At 42.8% G+C, this 18,041-nt stretch overlaps 1 protein-coding gene and 1 long non-coding RNA gene across 2 annotated transcripts in view; one reads left to right on the forward strand and one right to left on the reverse strand.

The window, feature by feature from the left end:
- MRLN (myoregulin) overlaps positions 1 to 18,041 on the forward strand; it is a 41,930-nt gene that overhangs the window by 13,261 nt on the left and 10,628 nt on the right. The gene's annotated exons all lie outside the window — the stretch shown is intronic.
- On the reverse strand, positions 90 to 18,034 carry LOC309643152. The gene is made up of 2 exons (XR_014253582.1): positions 12,858 to 18,034; positions 90 to 10,159 (listed from the first exon to the last, which is right to left on the reverse strand). It is a non-coding gene; the product is annotated as an uncharacterized lncRNA (long non-coding RNA).

Genomic DNA, 18,041 nt, shown 5'->3' on the forward strand with positions numbered 1-18,041 from the left:
GCGGAAATGGGTCCAACACCCCCTGGATAGTTGGTATTAAAGAATTCTTGTTCATTTCTTTTCCAGCTGTGATAATGGTATTGTAACTGTTTCCTTTTTTTTTTTTTTAAGGTTTTTATTTTAGACAGTGACTATTTCCCCTAGAACCTGGGCCCCAGATCCATGAGAAATATCAGGACCATGGAATGAAGGTGCTGGGGAAGGCTACAGAGATGGAAATCCATCCGGGGACGATTCCAGGTTTACCGTGAGACCTTTCTCATGGCTTTAGGCAGATCATTTACTTGGGGGAGCTTTGTCCTTAAACATGAGTTCAAACGCTTACTCAGCAGAGCCATCAGAGATAGGATTGCCTGAGAGGTCACAGAGTATAACTGCAGAAGGACAGAATTCCAAGTGACAGAAGATGCAGGTTACAGATAGACTCACTCTTGCCTGGCTCACGACTTTATGGAAGTTCCTAAATCTCTCTAATTTTCCTTTTTTTTTTTTTTCTGTTTTTTATTGATGTGTAAGATGCATTCATCCTATTGTTTCTCTGTAAATAAAAATAATATTTCTAAAAGATCTGTATCTTTTAGAAGTTCCTAAATAAAATACTTACTGATGCAATGATATGGTATTGTGGGTTCTCTTTAAAATGGTTCACTGAGGGGGCAGGTGGTGGGCAGGTGGATGTAGGTATAGAGAAAACAGGAGAACAGGATGGGGAGCATGTCGATTCCCTAAATTTGGTGATAGACGCCTGAGAGTTTGTCATACTATTCTCTACACTTGTATGTTTAAGATTTTCTTAGTAAATTTTTCAGAAATGGAAGGGAGGAGTTCAAGAGATTTTTAAGGATGGAAAGGGAGAAGGGAGTCTTGGGAAAGTGGGAGAGATGCCGCCATAGAAGATTCTAATTTTTGCAGGAAAGCGGGAGCGTTCTGTACACCACCCTCCAACCTGAGAAACCTGGGGATAAGTTGCTCTGAAATGAGCATGTGTGTCTGGGTTTGGGAGTTGCGGACTCTGGGCAAATGGCTTGGAGTGACTGATAACCTGGTGAAGTTCATCACAAGAGAATGTCCTCTCCTTTTTTCCATTTTGTTCTCATACCCACATTTCCGCAGATAGCAGGGCTGGCTGGCGTGGGGGGGCTTCCCTTTCGCTTGGGAAAGGCCGCTGTTTGCAGGTGTCCCGTGGGGTTCTCATTTTTGAGTCGAGACGTGATGTCACTGTCACTAAGCTTTGGGTTGGCCTTATGGAACTTTGGGACCATAAGAGGCTTGGGGTGAATTCATACGGCTTGGAGTGAATTCATACAGCTTGGGAGTCCTAAAGAAGGTAATCAATCAGTAACGAGGTTTCTGAAAAAATAGTCTATACTTAACTGAGTATTGAGTGAGGCTCCCATTAGTATACCTGAGCTTACGACGAGATTAGGGAAAGAAAATCACATTGGCTTTTCAATCTCTTTGTGGGACTCTGAGGTTCAACTTGGCGATGCTTTTTATTTTATTTTATTTTATTTTTTAAGAAATCCAAGAAGAGTTCATTTTATTTCTTTTTATTTTAATTCACACTTTCTTTTTTTGAATTTATTTATTTATTTATTTTTGGCTGCGTTGGGTCTTCGTTGCTGCAGCGGGCTTTCTGTAGTTGCGGCGAGTGGGGGCTACTCTTCGTTGCAGTGCGCGGGCTTCTCACTGTGGTGGCTTCTCTTGTTACAGAGCATGGGCTCTAGGTGCGCAGGCTTCAGTAGTTGTGGCTCGTGGGCTCAGTAGTTGTGGCTTGCGGGCTCTAGGGCACAGGCTCAGTAGTTGTGGTGCACGGGCTCAGTTGCTCTGCGGCATGTGGGATCTTCCCAGACCAGGGTTTGAACCCGTGTCCCCTGCATTGGCAAGCGGATTCTTAACCACTGCACCACCAGGGAAGTCCCTGGGGGTGCTTTTTAAATTGCTGGACTTTCCCTGTGGGGAGTGTTCGTCACTCATTGTATTAGCCTTTCAGGTTGTATAACATGTAACCCCAGGTCGGGTAGCACAATTGGGCATAAATCAAGGTGAGATACAGAATAAGGGGTCAGTCCTCCAAGGGTCCAGCTCTGAAGTGTGCTTAATGTCCGGTTTGACCAATTTCAGACCTTGGGCGCAGCTTCTAACTGGCTTGTCTCACTAACCCTAGGTCAGTACTTAAGAATAGTAATTTTTTAAAAATTTAAGTGGCCACATGGTTGTGGACAGCGCGTTTCTGATACTCTGAGCTCCTTCTCTTAAAGGGGTCATCACATATTTCGTGTTGGCTGTGAAAGCGAATGGTTTAATAAAACTAAATGTAAAGAAATGTTGGCTGGAGGAAAGCTCCTAAATTCTCTACTCTCCTCCTAGCTTCCCCCCAAGGGTAGAATTTGTTCATTTGACTGAGTGAGAGTTTGGGACAGTGACATTGTGAGCCATGGAACCAGCAAAAGTTTGATTAGATTCTACCGGTCCCCAGATTTCCAGCCACCTTCCTCATCTGAGGAACCCTGTCTTAAATTCCATTCCCTCATCTGGAAAAGTTTGGTTTCGGATCCTTGGTTTCCTTGGTCCTAAAGAAAATACTTCAGAGACTAGTTCCGCTCAGTTCTCCAGAGCTGATTTACCAGATGGCAATTGTAGCAGCTTAAAGGGGAAAAAGGAATGATTTTATTTGTAAAGCAATTAAAAACCAAGTGCTGTTTAATGTTACTTACTATCTGTGTTTTAGGAAAGCAAATGCCTTAAATTGCAATTAAGATCCTCAATTGTTAAGTAAGTTTTATTACCATTTAGATAAAGTGCAGGTTATTCATGTTATTGGCTTTTTTTATGCATTCAGAGCCCCTTCAAAGGTTAGGTGGGAAATACCCACATTTCAGACTCTGAGCCAGGTTTGAAAGGAAATATCCATGAACCAATACCCTGAGTTGCATTTTTGTTTGTTTTTGCGTGATAAATGGAATTCTCTATAAGCTGGATCAGCCTATTTATGTCTCTGAAAGAAAGTTCAGTCTGTATCTAAAGAGGGTGCTATGGACTTCGCTGGTGGCGCAGTGGTTAAGAATTCGCCTGCCAATGCAGGGGACACGGGTTCGATCCCTGGTCTGGGAAGATCCCACATGCTGCGGAGCAACTGAGCCCATGTGCCACAACTACTGAGCCTGCACGCCTAGAGCCTGTGCTGTGCGGCAAGAGAAGCCACTGCAGTGAGAAGTGCACCACAATGAAGAGTAGCCCCTGCTCGCCACAGCTAGAGAAAGCCCGCATGCAGCAACGAAGACCCAAGGCAGCCAATAAATAAATACATAAATTAATTAATTTTTAAAAATTAAGAAAAAAAATAAAGAGGGTGCTAGCGCTCATCCGATTGACCTCTCTGATCACCTGATATGAGGTGTGGCTCCCCCAACTTTTTTTCATTGCATCAAAACATATGCTTTTAGGGAATTCCCTGGCGGTCCAGTGGTTAGGACTCCCAGCTTTCGCTATGGTGGCTGCAGGTTCAATCCCTTGTCGGGGAACTAAGATCCCACAAGCTGCATGGCGTGGCCAAATGAAAAAACTAAAAAAATATATGCTTTTGTTGTAGCTACCCATGTATATTTTGAAAGCGTAGGAGAGAGACTGGGCCTTGGGACCCGAGTGCCTGATTTTAGATATTGCCTCTGAAACTTAGATCCTTGGACAAATTGCATAACCACTCAGAGTCTGTTTTCTCATCTTCCTCATGGAGTTGTGTGGAATAAGCATGTTCCTACAGTACAGATGAAGCTCTTAGGACAGGAACCTAGAACTTAGGACAAGTTAAACCCTCAATATACAAGAACTATTATTATACATTTCTGTATTCCCTGGGTTTACCATTCCAGAATTGTCATAATATTAAGTTCTATTGATAGATGTCAACTTAGTTTCTCATACCTCTAAGTTTTTCTTTTTCTTTTTTAATGTTTACTTTCTGAAAATGCAATTAAAAAAAAAAAGACAGTTGCAGTCTTCAAAATTGACTTACTTTTCTTGCCGGTAGTGGTGTGTGAAAGATGCATCCAAATATGTAAGATTACCTTACTGATTTTTTCTGAGTTTTGTTTAGTCTCCTTTGTACTGTGTTAAGAATTACTTATGCGCTTAATCCTTATCAACTTCCCACCTGGAAAATGTGATAACGTTACCGAACCAAACTTGGGTCCACTCACCTGTGTATAGCAAAGCCAGTCTACTGACACCGGCTTGTGGTAAAGAGAAGTGCAGGGTTTATTTCAGGCACCAAGCAAGGAGTCCAGGGCAGCTAGTACTTAAAAGACCCAAACTCCCCAAAGGTTTCAGGGAAAGGTTTTTAAAGACAGGGCGAGGAAGGGGGTTATGGGATGTGTGGTCAGCTCGTGGACATTCTTCTGATTGGTTGGTGGTGAGGTAATTGGGAGTCAGCACCATCAACCTGGTTCCAGCCGGTCTGGGGTCTACGTGCCCGTGGGCAGCATCAGTTAACTTCTGCCACCCGGTGGGGCTTTCAGTATCTGCCAAACAGCTCAAAGGACGTGGCTCAGAATATTATCTATAGCCCTTGAGGAGGAACTAAAGGTCCTTGGCTTTGCTCAATGGCTAAACTATTTTTATTTTGTCTTGCTTGACTGTTTTCCTTTATTTCTGCATTTTCTCACTTCTCTGATTACATTTATTCTTTGACTAAAGTTTTTCTATAGACAAAAGGCAGGTGGAGGACATGATGGGGGGGGGAGGTCCTGCTCGGTTACAATGACTTGCCTGTCAGTCCTGAAAACTGAGCAAAACTCTCTACCTCCGAGGTCCATGCCTGTATCAGCCACACAAGTTTCCCCAAACTTGCCCAGAAATTGAAACTGGGCCAAAGTTGAGCCAGTCGGTCAGGGCAGAGACGCTAGGCAACAGCTTTTGATGACTGTTCTCTATCACTTCCTCTCCACTGCCCCCTGCCATGCCCAAGCCATTCTCATCTCTGTAACAAACAGTGGGCTGATTAAGGACAGGAAGTTAATTTCCTGATAACTATCTGAGGACTGAAGGGCAGTCCTTTAGTTGCCTGTTGCCAATTACCTTCGCTTGAATGAACCTTCCTGCCAGAAGCCAGTCGCCCTGGCGCAAACATCCTGTGCCTTCCACTAAGCGAAAACACCCGCAGGCTCTATCTGATGTTAACAGTATTGTCAAGGGATGTTCAGAGCCCGGATTTGGATGTACGCTTTCTTCTGCTGCTCTGAGAGTGCTGGAAGGGGCCGTGAGCTTGTGAGAAGAGAGCGTGTTGGTTCTTGACTCTTACCGATTGAGGATTCGCTGAGTTTTCTTACCAGCTTCACGGACACCTTCATTCAACACACATTTATCAAGCCAGGTTCTGCTTCATAACAAAAACCCAGGGAACTCCCTGGCGTTCCAGTGGTTAGGACTTTGTGCTTCCACGGCCGTGGGCCTGGGTTCTATCCCTGGTCGGGGGAAAAAAACCACACCAGCTTCTTGAGCTGAAGTTGGGGAAAAATACTTGAGAAACAGCTTGCATACATAATTCCGTAGGGTGTTTTTTTCACTTCTTATACTCACTGGCAGTTTTTAAACTACAGCCCTTTTCGAAATTTAAGAAATAAATGTGAGAGGTCTGCCTCCTGCAATAAGAATGGATGTTAGAGGCAAAGTATTTCAGTTTGTATAACATGGATTGCATCAAAATGAATGGAATAAAAGGAATTTGCCAAGGGGAGGTGGCTTGAGGTACACTTTTATTATATATATATATTTGGTGTGGAAAGACCTAGCAATTCAAAAGTAGCCCCTCTCATCTCCCCCAGTGCCTGAATTTTCCTTGCTGGTTCTTCAGGGTTAAGAGCTGTGATGTGAGGCAGAAATCTTATCCCTGGAAAGGACCCAGTTCTCGGATTGGAGTGGGGTGTGTTGAAAAGTGCATAAACTGGGCGTCGGGAGACAGAGTTTCAAGTGTTCTTTGTTTTTTTTTTAAGTTTATTTATTTATTTTTGGCTGCGTTGGGTCTTCGTTGCTGCGCGCGGGCTTTCTCTAGTTGCGGTGAGCGGGGGCTACTCTTCGTTGCGGTGCGCGGGCTTCTCATTGTGCTGGCTTCTCTTGTTACGGAGCACGGGCTCTAGGTGCACGGGCTTCAGTCATTGTGGCGCACAGGCTCAGTAGTTGTGGCTTGCAGGCTCTACAGCACAGGCTCAGTAGTTGTGGCTTGCAGGCTCTACAGCACAGGCTCAGTAGTTGTGGCGCACGGGCTTAGTTGCTCCGCGGCATGTGGGATCTTCCTGGACCAGGGCTCGAACCCGTGTCCCCTGCATTGGCAGGCGGATTCTTAACCACTGTGCCGCCAAGGAAGTCCCTCAAGTCTTCTTTGGCCACTTGCTTGCTCTGGCCCTGGACCAGTTCCTCTGCATCTCTTGGCATCAAGCAGCTAGCTGCGTGCCTGGCACATAGGAAGTGCTCACAAACTCCTCGTCTTTCTGTATCTTACCCACTCAAATCGCCTAAACCACAGATCTGGCGCTGTCCTGGGCTTCTTGCAGTCTCTCCCACCCGGTTCTCACCAGGCAGTAAGTCTGGCCAGTTTTACCTGCCAAATGCTGCCGAATCCTGCTCATCCTCTGCACCCCTGCCCCAGGTCAGTTCGTCCTTATCGTTCATTGCACCCTTGTAGGAAATAGTTTCTCTGTTCTGGCCTCAGGTCCTGTTCCACCAACCACATCTCACTCCTGATTAGAACAGAAGCATTAGCCCCATCTTGCCTGTAGAATGAAGTCTTCAACATGGTAAGAATAGCAAGCACTTTCATCGTTCTTACTGCGTGCTCTTCTACATGTTCCATGCATGTTAACTCACTTAATCCTTGCCACAGCTTTATGTGAGGATGACTGTTCTGATCTTCAGTTGACAGATGAGGAAACAACCGCGTAGACAGGTGAAATAACTTGATTGGAGTTAAACTGCTAGTAAGTGAGGAAGCAGAACATTAAAATTTTATGTATCCCTGTTCAGTCTCAGTCTTGTCTCTGGCCACTTCTGCCTTGTTTTTTTTGGTGTTTTAAAAAAAATATATTTACTTAATTATTTGGCTGCGCCGGATCTTCGTGGTAGCATGCAGGATCCTTCATTTGCGGCATGCAAACTCCTAGTTGCGATCCCTGACTGGGGATCGAACCCGGGCCCCCTGCGTTGGGAGCTTGGAGCCCTAGCCACTGGGCCACCAGGGAGGTCCCTGCCTTGTTCTTTATCCTCCAGCAATGCAGGCTCCATGCTGTTCTCATCCCACCCGTATCCATTCCTCGTCCTCCCATACTTTTGCTCCTGTTAATAGCTCTGCTTAGAATGCCTTTCCTGTTGATTCCTTGGCAAATTCCTACTTCTCCTTTCAGTCTTGACCCTGGCATCACCTCCTCCATCATTCAGTCCTCCCACCCGGTTGCCCTTGTCCTCCATGCACACCTCTGAATATCTGAGGCGCTGCCTTGTGTTAGGGATGAGACAGACGATGGAAAGCCCGATCGAGAGGTGGTCTTCAGGATCTTAGGGCCCTTTGGGGAAAAGAGGCAAAAACCTTGGAGCAGAACAGCACGAGCGTCCCAGACAGATGACCACCTGGCACTCGGAGAGGACCCCAGCCTGGGCTGTGGGGAGACGAGAAACCCCCGGATGGAAAGAAATTCACAGTGAGGAACTAGGGCAAGGAAAGGCTGTCTAGACAGAAGGGATGGCGTTTGCAAGCTCAGAGCCAAGACAACCCATGGTAGGTTTGCGGAAATAATTGAGCGTGTTCATCTATTTACTTGTCTCTCCCACTTGGCTGAGCCCCTCAAGGATGTCAGATCCCTTCTGCCTGCCTCACAGAGAGAGCTCAGTGGACGTCAGACTAGAACCCAGACACCGGAATCTCTGGGATCCTGTCTCCGTCTCTTAAAGATAAGGGCCGCGTGAGGAGATAGCTAAAGTCCTTTAGATTTTCTGAGATTCTATGAACCACCTAAGGAAAAGAAGGCAAGCAAGAAGGCCTCCGTTTGGAGAGCCTGAGAGTCCCGGGAAGCTGGAGGAGATGCTCAGGCCCTGATTTTCACCTACTGGTGAAAAAGGAGGGTTATGGGGGGATTGTAGTTGAGGCAAACTTAGCTGCTGCATACTTTCCCTCCTACAGACGGAAAGCAGAAAGCGTTTTGCCAATATCCCTGGCCTGAGTGTGGAATCATCTGTGGGGCTAGTCAGATGTCTGAAAGCCTCTTCTAGATGCACGGTCCCTGCAGAGACTTGGAAGACCGAATACACAGTGGCCAGGATATAAATAAAAATGTAACCCTGGCCCACAGCTTGCTGCAATCCGCCCAGGAAGCCAGGCTACTAGCAACAGTAACTAGTCCAGAAAGCCAAATCATAACCCCCTGTGGCAGTTGGTCCCAAACAGCCAGGATTTGATTAATAATTGACAGCTTTGCTAATATTTGCACCCACTTCTAATTTAGGACCGACAGGAGAAAGCCAATATTTCCCCACAACCAATCACACAGGAGCCCCCGCGTCTAGCTGGTCTGTCTATTATTTCCCCGTGCTGACAGCCTCCAGTCAGGGCATACCCGAAGCCTTTCCTTTTTTTTTCCAATAGAAAACTTTCACACTCTTCTGCCTGCTTTTGAGTTTTGGCCCAATGCAAGTGATGGTGGTGGACTCCTTTGCTAGAGCAAGCTTTGAATCAATACACTTTGCTTGCTCTCATTTGAATGGTCTTCATTCATTTCCACAAATTAGAAGAAGTTCCCTGAAGCTCCGGGTATTCCATTTCTTTTTTTCACTCTTGGATCCAATTTCCCTTTCTTTGAACACTGGAGAATGTTTTTTGCCAAAGTTTTTCAATAATTTGCCCAGACCCACCCTAAACATTGACCAGGATTGGGCATGTTTGTGCTGGAAAGAGCACTGTTTTCTCTGAGATGAGAGATAGCCCCTGGATTCCCAACTCTGCCCTTGGTGCTGTGAGTCAGCAAGTCTGTTAGCCTTTTTATACCTACATCTCCTTACCTGTAAAATGGGACTAAGAAATGATTGCTTGCTTAAGTGTTGGACCGTACCCCATGGTCCTTAATGTTTACAACTAGAGGTACACCCCTCAGCACTTTCTTACAGTCAAATAAAAACAAATGTAGATGACGGTATGGAGAGCCATTATTTGAAAAGACTATTGCAATGGGGGAGGGGCACTGGTGCAATAGGGAGAGCACAGGAGCCCAAGATCTGTAAGAGTCTCAAACGTTGCGTCAGACAGGTTTGGTCAGGAAGGACTATTCAGTATTCTGAGGCTGGCTCAGGTTGAAAGTGGGTCAAAGTTCAGGCGCCTGTGGGGAAGGAAGAAGCCAGAGTAAACTTAGGTCAAGTCACATTAGCAGGTATTTTGTCCCTATTGGTCAGTGGGGGTCAAACAATTCAGCTAATCATTGATGAGACAAAGAAGGGGAACTTGGAGCTTGTGTCTGGCTTCGTCCTAGGTAAATAAAGGGGTATCCATGAATCTTACCTAAGTTACACGAAGGGTGTTTTTTTTCTTCTGATTTTATTGAGATATAATTGACATACAGCACTGTATTAAGTTTTAGATGTACAGCACAATGATTTTTAAAAAATTTTTATGGGAGTATAGTTGCTTTACAATGTTGTGTTAGTTACTGCCGTATAGCAAAGTGAATCAGCTATATACATATATCTCCTCTTTTTTGGATTTCCTTCCCATTTAGGTCACCACAGAGCATTGAGTAGAGTTCCATGTGCTATACAGTAGGTTCTCATTAGTTATGTATTTTATACATAGTAGTGTATATATATGTCAATCCCAATCTCCCAGTTCATCCCACCCCCCTTTCCCCCCTTGGTATCCATACGTTTGTTCTCTACGTTGGTGTCTCTATTTCTGTTTTGCAAATAAGTTCGTCTGTACCATTTTCTAGATTCCACAGATAAGAGAGATTATATGATATTTGTTTTTCTCTTTCTGACTTACTTCACTCTGTATGACAGTCTCTAGGTCCAGCCGCGTCTCTGCAGATGGCACGATTTCATTCCTTTTTGTGGCTGACAGCATAATGATTTGACTTACGTACATCATGAGATGATTACCACAGTGAATTTTGTGACCACGCATCATCTTATGTAGACATAAAATGAAAGAAATAGAAAAAAATGTTTTTTCTTGTGATGAGAACTCTTTGGATTTATTCTCTTTACAACTTTCATATATAACATACAGCGTGTTAATTATATTTACCGTGTTGTACATTACATCCCCAGTACTTATTTATCTTCTGAAGGGTAGTTTTTTGCGGTAAGCCCTTTTGATGCATAAAAGCATAGGGGGGTTTCTTGACTGCTATTTTCTAGGAACATAGGGCTCAGGTGATGAATGCATGAATGGATGGATGAATGGATAAACGACATGTGGTATACGTACGCAACAGAATATTATTCAGCCTTAAAAAAGGAAGGAAATTCTGACACACGCTGCAACATGGATGAATCCTTTTTTTTTTTACATCTTTATTGGAGTATAATTGCTTTACAACGGTGTGTTAGTTTCTGCTGTATAACAAAGTGAATCAGCTATACATATACATATATCCCCATATCTCCTCCCTCTTGCGTCTCCCTCCCACCCTCGCTATCCCACCCCTCTAGGTGGTCACAAAGCACCGAGCTGATCTCCCTGTGCTATGCGGCTGCTTCCCATTAGCCACCATGTATGAATCTTGAGGGCATTATGAGAAGTAAAATAAGCCAGTCACAAAAAGACAACTACCGCATGATTCCACTTATATGAGGTATCTAGAGAAGCCAAATTCATAGAAACAGAAGGTAGAGGGGTGGTGCCAGGGGCTGAGGGAGGGGAGAGTGGGGAATTAGTGTTTAATGGGTATAGAGTTTCAGTTTTGCAAGATGAAAACCATTCTGGAGATTGGTTGCACCACCATGTGAATGTACTTAACACTACTGAACTGCACTTACACTTAAAAATAATTAAGATGGTAAATGTAATGTTGTGCGTATTTTACCACAATTAAACGTTTTTTTAAATTCAACATTGTCAGTCCCTCCTTTTGCTCAAGATGAATAAATATCATTCATCACTGAACAGCTCAGAGGTGATCTTAAATCTCCTGAGTGGGCAGAAGCATCTAAGAATTAGTCTCCTGAGGACTCTTGTTGGTGCTGTTCTTGCAAAATCAGTTGAACCATCTATGGAGAGATGGCGGCTAAGATCATTTTTTTAGTCTTACTGATCAGGCACCTTATGAGAGGGATAACTAGAATGAAAAAGAGAAATATTAACATAAATAGTTATATTAAAGTAAAGAGCCAGGAGGTGGACCCTGGGGATATCCAATCCAGTGGATACCAAGAGGTAGGTGGATGGAAGTCTTTTGGTAATGCAACGCTGCTCATTGAGCTTGTTGTAGCCAAGCTGTCAGGGCGCTTGGCAATGCTGTTCATGGTCTTGGTTACCTCTCTTGTAAGGGCGTGCATGACCTGAGCATTTTACTAGACTTTTTTTTGGTAGCCGAGACAGTCCCTTTTCCAGGGAGAAATCTGTCCCCTGCATAGGCTGCTGTAGGGATAAGTCCTTCAAGGTATATATCAAGTCAACAGGGCTTTAAACTGTAGTATTTCCTCAGATGCTGGCGAGGTTTGGGGGGGTGTGGGAACGCCAGCTGCAAGGCAACGTAGAGTTCCAGTAAGAATCTGGGCAGTCATATTTTAGTTTCTGGTGATGCCAAGGCAACAGGGAGGGAAGAACATTGAAAATGTTACTTTGTATGGTTGTCGGCAGCTTCGGAAGGAAAATAAAGGAACTGAAAATTTAATAAGGTTTGACAATGCATGCAAGATGATAGGATCTAGTCTAGTTTACAGGTGCTCATATCTATCAGTTACCTGCAATTTACAAAGGCTTAAACTTGTTCAAAAACAATGACCAGGGCCAGAATTTGGTAATCCACAGGGTGTGCTATAGTTTTCCATTGAAACACAAAAATTCTCTTCATAGTTACCTCTGTTTTGATCAAAGATAATCTCAAAGGAAGATTATTCTTTTTTTTTTTAGAAAGATTATTCTTGATCATAAAATAAAGCTCATCTCATTAGATATGGCCTGATTATTTACCCAGGCATAGCAAGAGTGGTGCTTAATGTATAGACCTTTTAAAGTCTGCTTTGCTGGAAGTCTTCATAACAAGTCTTAGAATGGACTTTTAAAATCTTCTTGAGGCTGGGAAGCCAAGCCAAGAACTAACCATCAGGTTTCACCTGCATTACCCATAAATTTGGGTGTATTCCTCTCTCTCAAGGTCCTTCAGATAGCCCAGCTTTCCCGGGCCCACCAGCAAGAGTTCATCTCACTCATTTGTAAGCTGGGAATCCTATAAGTCACGTACCACACTGCTTTTCCCAAGAGAGCTTTGTAAACACTACCCCCATAAAGTCAACCCTAGTTCCTTAAAACTGACTGGTCTTATCTAATTCATTCTCACATATAACATTCTGGACAAAGCCTTTGTTGTATAATCAATGTTTTCTATCATATCCTGTTAATAAGCAGGTCAGATTCTTATTGAACTGATGCAATTAATTGTATTACCATGAAAATAAGAACATTCCATAGGAGTTTCTGAATTTTGGAGGAGTCAGACAGGGAGAAAAAGGTAAATGTTTCATTTCTATTTTTCAAAAACATAGTCACCAAGATTGTTACAGACAGTTTAAGGGAAAAGAGAAAGGAGCTCCCTATATACAGAGAGTAGAATATTAAGGCATCAGCAACATTCCAAACCATCCCTCATTAGCTCACTCACTTTTCTGTGTGATTCTTTTTCTGCTCCATCTTGGTTTAGCAGCCTCAGGAACCCATGATAGAGTGCTGGGAATCCTGACTCAGTCCAGTGGTATGGTCTCAAAGTGGTTTAAGCAATACCATCAGAAGCCTGTGCTCAAGGGTACTTGGCTTAGCCCTTTCCCAGGTGGCTCTGAGACCATTCTTTGTTAAAGTCAAGACATTCTGGGCTGTAGCTGATTGGCAAACATGTTCAGGAAACCAACAGCGTAAATTAAAAAACTATCTGTAGATGGTAAAAGACAAAATGGCCATGGTTAGCTTATTAAAGATAATTTTGAAAACTGAAAGATCTGATACAAGTTTATTACAAGTTTGGGATTAACATATACGAATCACTATATATAAAATGACTCTACTATTTATAAACTAGATAACCAACAAGGACCTATGGTATAGCACAGGAAACTATATTCAATATTTTGTAATAACCTATAAGGGAAAAGAATCTGAAAAAGAATATATTAATATATGTATATATGTGTGTGTGTGTGTGTGTGTGTGTATGTGTAATCCCCTTGCTGTACACCTGAAACTAACACAACGTTGTAAATCACCTGTACTTCAACTAAAAAAAAAAAGTTTATTACAAAAACAATGCAATTGACAAGGAAATTTGGTTGTTTCTGGGCATATGCAAAACAAAATAAAATCAATCTGAAATCAAAGTGGCCAAAAATATTTTTTAAAATATTTTTATTTTTAAAAATATTTTTAAAAATAGGAGATGGCATGATTGTTAAGAACCTTAGCTCTTCCAAAAGTGAGAAAACTTTGTTCCTTTAAGTCATCAAGGACATGATAAAGTCAAAATAAAGCACAGAAAAGTATTCTGGTAAGATACAGGATCTTTGCCTTTTAAGCAGATTTCTCAGAAGGTAAACAGAAACCTTTTATAACCTCTTAAGAGGCAGATCAATAATCCAAGAAAATTTTGTCATTTAGCAAAGAGTAAATAAAATTTCAGTTTTGCATCAGTATAATATTTGATACTAACAATCTTTTAAAGAAAATCTTATAATAAGCCCATCAAACCTTAGCTAACATTGACCATGACAAATACAATTCCCTTTCTATAAACCTTCTATGACTTTCTATATCCATTCAGATTTTGTCCTCCGCATTCCTATTCCTCGTTCTGGAGCAACCAATCATTTTACTTTAGGACAAAGCCACTCTTCTTTCCCTTACCAAAAGCACATCCTGAATACCTTGCATACAAAGTTATTTTACTATGCAATTATTTCTCCCAGAGAGTCTCATTCACATATATTGATCATAACTTTTAACCACAGTAACTTTTATTTCACAGAAATAACTATGAGGTGGATAATTGTGAACTGTGTGTCACACACCAATGTTTTGTAGCAGAGCTTATGACTCACAACTTTTTATAGCCATATACATCTTTATAGTACAACTTCTCAATGTGGCAAAAACGAAGACATTCATTAACAGACCAAAATATATAGTCTTAAAATTATGCTTAGTAGTTAATATTTCAGTATTTTATCTTATTAGAAATGATGTCAATAATCTAGCATACGTTTTTAAGTTACCAAAAGATCTTAGAGACTATCCTCAAGCTGACACATACTAGAAAACATAATTACTGTTAAAGTATGTCTGAATAATGATAAATTTGGTTAAACCCAAATTTACAGCTTTCATCATCTGAAACACCTGGTAGATATAATGCTAATTTATTCAATCAATACACCTGTGTAAGTTCAGGAAGAACATGCCCAAATAGAGTAAAAATGTATGCTTGTATTATACTTAACTCTGATAACCGAGAAGACATCTGTTTTTATTAAATCAATAATATTAAACTAGTCTTATTTGTGAAAGATTAAACTTTGTGAACTTGAATTCTTAATGCATTTGGGTTAGTTTTTATAAGAATACTTTTTAAAATATTAGAAGTTAAATTTTCTTAGTTTCTAGAAATTTTAGGAATATTTAATTTATGTAAGGGCTTATTTAACTTCAATCAAAATAAAGCTCCTTTAGAGGTTTTTATAATCTAACTTGGTAATGTCATCTGAAGGTAGGAAAATTTTACACATATATAATGTACCTACATTACATACATGTAAACAGAGAGGCAGATACAAATATGGGGGCTTATAGCTTCAATTATAAAATTTCAATTCACTGGTTCATATGAAAATGTGGGCTCTTGTCCTTATCCCACCGTAATATTTTTACCAGGATTATGTTTCTGGCAGATAGGGTAAGTTGAGGTTATCTGCTCAACATGAGGGCTGAAGTGTCCGCCAATGTGGAGGAGATCCCTTAAGATTTCCTTTGCCTTGATGTGTGATCTTATGGAAGCTAAATTATGCACTAAATTTGGGGCAAGGGCTGAGCAGGACCAAGTGTCTATCCAGGTGTCTCCAAAGCTCATCCTTGTGGATAAAATATCCAGCCTGCTTCCAGGTAGTTTTTTCAGCCTCAGATGATTGCTCCTGGGGTCCTTGAGCCCCTCTAGAACCCCTGATGGGGGGGGCACCTAGACCTCTACTGACTGTGGGGAATTGAGGGGCCAGAGTGGGAAAGGGAGGGGAGAGAGGGGTGGAGCAGGTCAAGGTTTGGAAGGGGAGGAGATCAAGCAGTTCAAGGGAGTTTAAGGGATGGTCAGATTTAGTTAAAAGGAGGAAGAAGGAGCAGCGAGGGGCAGGGAGTGACGGGGAAGGAGGGGTTCTAGATGAGAGTCAGATGGGGGAGTTTCCTAGTTTCCAGAGAGGCCACTGAAGCTCCCAGTGGCCCTGAGTAAGATGTGGCCATTACTGAAGGTATTGAACTGAATTCATGCCATAAGGGCAAAGCATTTAGTGAGTGGCAGAAGAGGAGGGCAGACGCCAGATAGAGAATTACTGTTACGGGTCAAAGAGAAAAGACTTATAATATGGGCAAGGGGCCTATTGCAAAACATAAAACACATTGACCACAAGATCTGCAAGCATCTCAAAGATCAGGTGGAAAATGGCCTTTTCTTTTCTACAGGGGAGTAAACAAGGCCAGAAGGAACTGGATGTTGGCTGTGGGGTGAACAGGTTGATGGCTGGACCACTGCTCAGGGAAGGTCTTTCTTTGTCGTCAGCTTGTTTTGGAGGGAGAAGGGCTATTCTGAATTCCGATACTGGCTCAGGTTGAAGGTGGGTCAAAGGTCAGGGGCCTGTCTGGAGAGGAAAAGCCCAAGTTGAGTTTGGTCAAGACAACTAGCGGGTATCTTGTCCAGATTGGTCAGTGGGGACAGACACTTCAGGTTATGACACAGAGAATGGAAACGGGAGAGTGTGTGTCTGGCCTTGTCCTCAGTAAACAAGGGAGCCTCCAGTCTTGTCTAAGTCATTTGAGGAAGGGTCGTTCTCGGCAGTGAGCCTTTTCCTGGAGCATGGAGAGCGGGGAGCCTTGTGCAGGGGGGCTTTCCAGAGCACAGGACTCAGGTGCTGTTCAACATCGTCAGCCCCCCGCAGCCGCTCTCCCTCTCTCCCCCAGTCCTCACCCTGCCAGCGAGTTTCTGAGTTGTGAGTTTTTGAGGGGATGCTCTGCCCAAGTTGGCTAGCCCCATCGTCATTGACGAAGGCCCAGTAAGTATGAGCCATTGCTTGTATGCTCCTGGCACCCTGCTGAGGCCATGGCACTCCTTAGGGCACTTATTTCTCAAAATAACCTGATTAAGTGGGTGGATTTTAATTGCCATTTTACAGATGAAGAAACTGAGACACAAAGAGAGTAAACAACATGACTAATGTCACATTGCTAACGTCACGTAGCTAATGTATTCTTTTCCTAAGGCTGCCATACAGATGACCACAAACTTGGTGGCTTTATACAGCAAAAATGTGTTGTCTTGGTTCTGGAAACCAGAAGTCCAAAATCCAGGAGTCAGCAAGGGGATCCTGTCTCTGAAGTCACTAGGGGACGATACTCCCCGGCCTTTTCCTAGCTTCTGGTTGTTGCCACTCACCCTCAGCATACCTTGGCTTATAGACACATCATTGCGGAGTCTCCTACCTTTGTCACGTGGAGTTCTCTCTGTGTCCAAATATCCCTCTCCTATGAGGACACCAGTCATTGGATTAGGGCCCACCCTAATCCAGTATGACCGCAACTTCAGTTGATTACATCAGCCGGGCCCTATTTCCAAATAAGGCCACATTCACAGGTACAGGTACAGGTACGAAAAGACGGGACTCAAACCCATCTTTCTGAGGGACACAGTTCAACTCACAACAATAGTAAGTGGTAGAGGGAGAGCTCTGAACCACACTCCCTAATCATCTGTAGTCCGGGGTGTTCATGCCCCAAGGACCAGTAAAAATGATTCATTGGGAGTGCTGAGAGTACTAGAATGTCTTTTAAAATTTCATCTTTTAAAAATTTCTATTTGTGGGACTTCCTGGTGGCACGGTGGTTAAGAATCCACCTGCCAATGCAGGGGACCGGGTTCGAGCCCTGGTCCGGGAAGATCCCACATGCCACGGAGCAACTAAGCCCGTGCGCCACAACTACTGAGCCTGCGCTCTGGAGCCCGTGAGCCACAACTACTGAGCCCACATGCCATAACTACTGAGCCCACGAGCCACAACTACTGAGTCCGTGCGCCTAGAGCCTGTGCTCCGCAACAAGAGAAGCCACTGCAATGAAGAGAAGAGTAGCCCCCGCTCGCCCGCACGCAGCAACGAAGACCCAACGCAGCCATAAATAAATAAATAGATAGATAGATAAATAAATAAATAAATACATAAAAGAAATAACCAGCCCTAGGACAAAATCACCCTTTAAAAAAAAATTTCTATTTGTGTTTTGTGCCATACATAGTATATTTACAATAGTACATGAATATGTTCTATAAAGATATATATATTCAGTGGATATTCAAATTTTAAAAACGGATCAGTGTGAAAAACTTTTTTAAAAAAATGAAGTGCCTGTAAATCAACTATACTTTAATTTTAAAAAGACTGTATATGTCAGATCTAGATGTGATATCCCTGAAGTATGATGCTGATTCTTAACTTTGACAACTAGAAAGACAATGAATGCTAAAATTGTGAATATTTTTAATAAAAATACTTAAGATATAATAAAAAAAGAAAAAAATTAAGGCCCTGTACCTGCTCCCACTGCTCTCACC

The sequence above is a fragment of the Balaenoptera physalus genome (genome assembly GCF_965194825.1).
Source record: "Balaenoptera physalus genome assembly, chromosome: 14".
NCBI classification, from domain to species: Eukaryota; Metazoa; Chordata; class Mammalia; order Artiodactyla; family Balaenopteridae; genus Balaenoptera; species Balaenoptera physalus.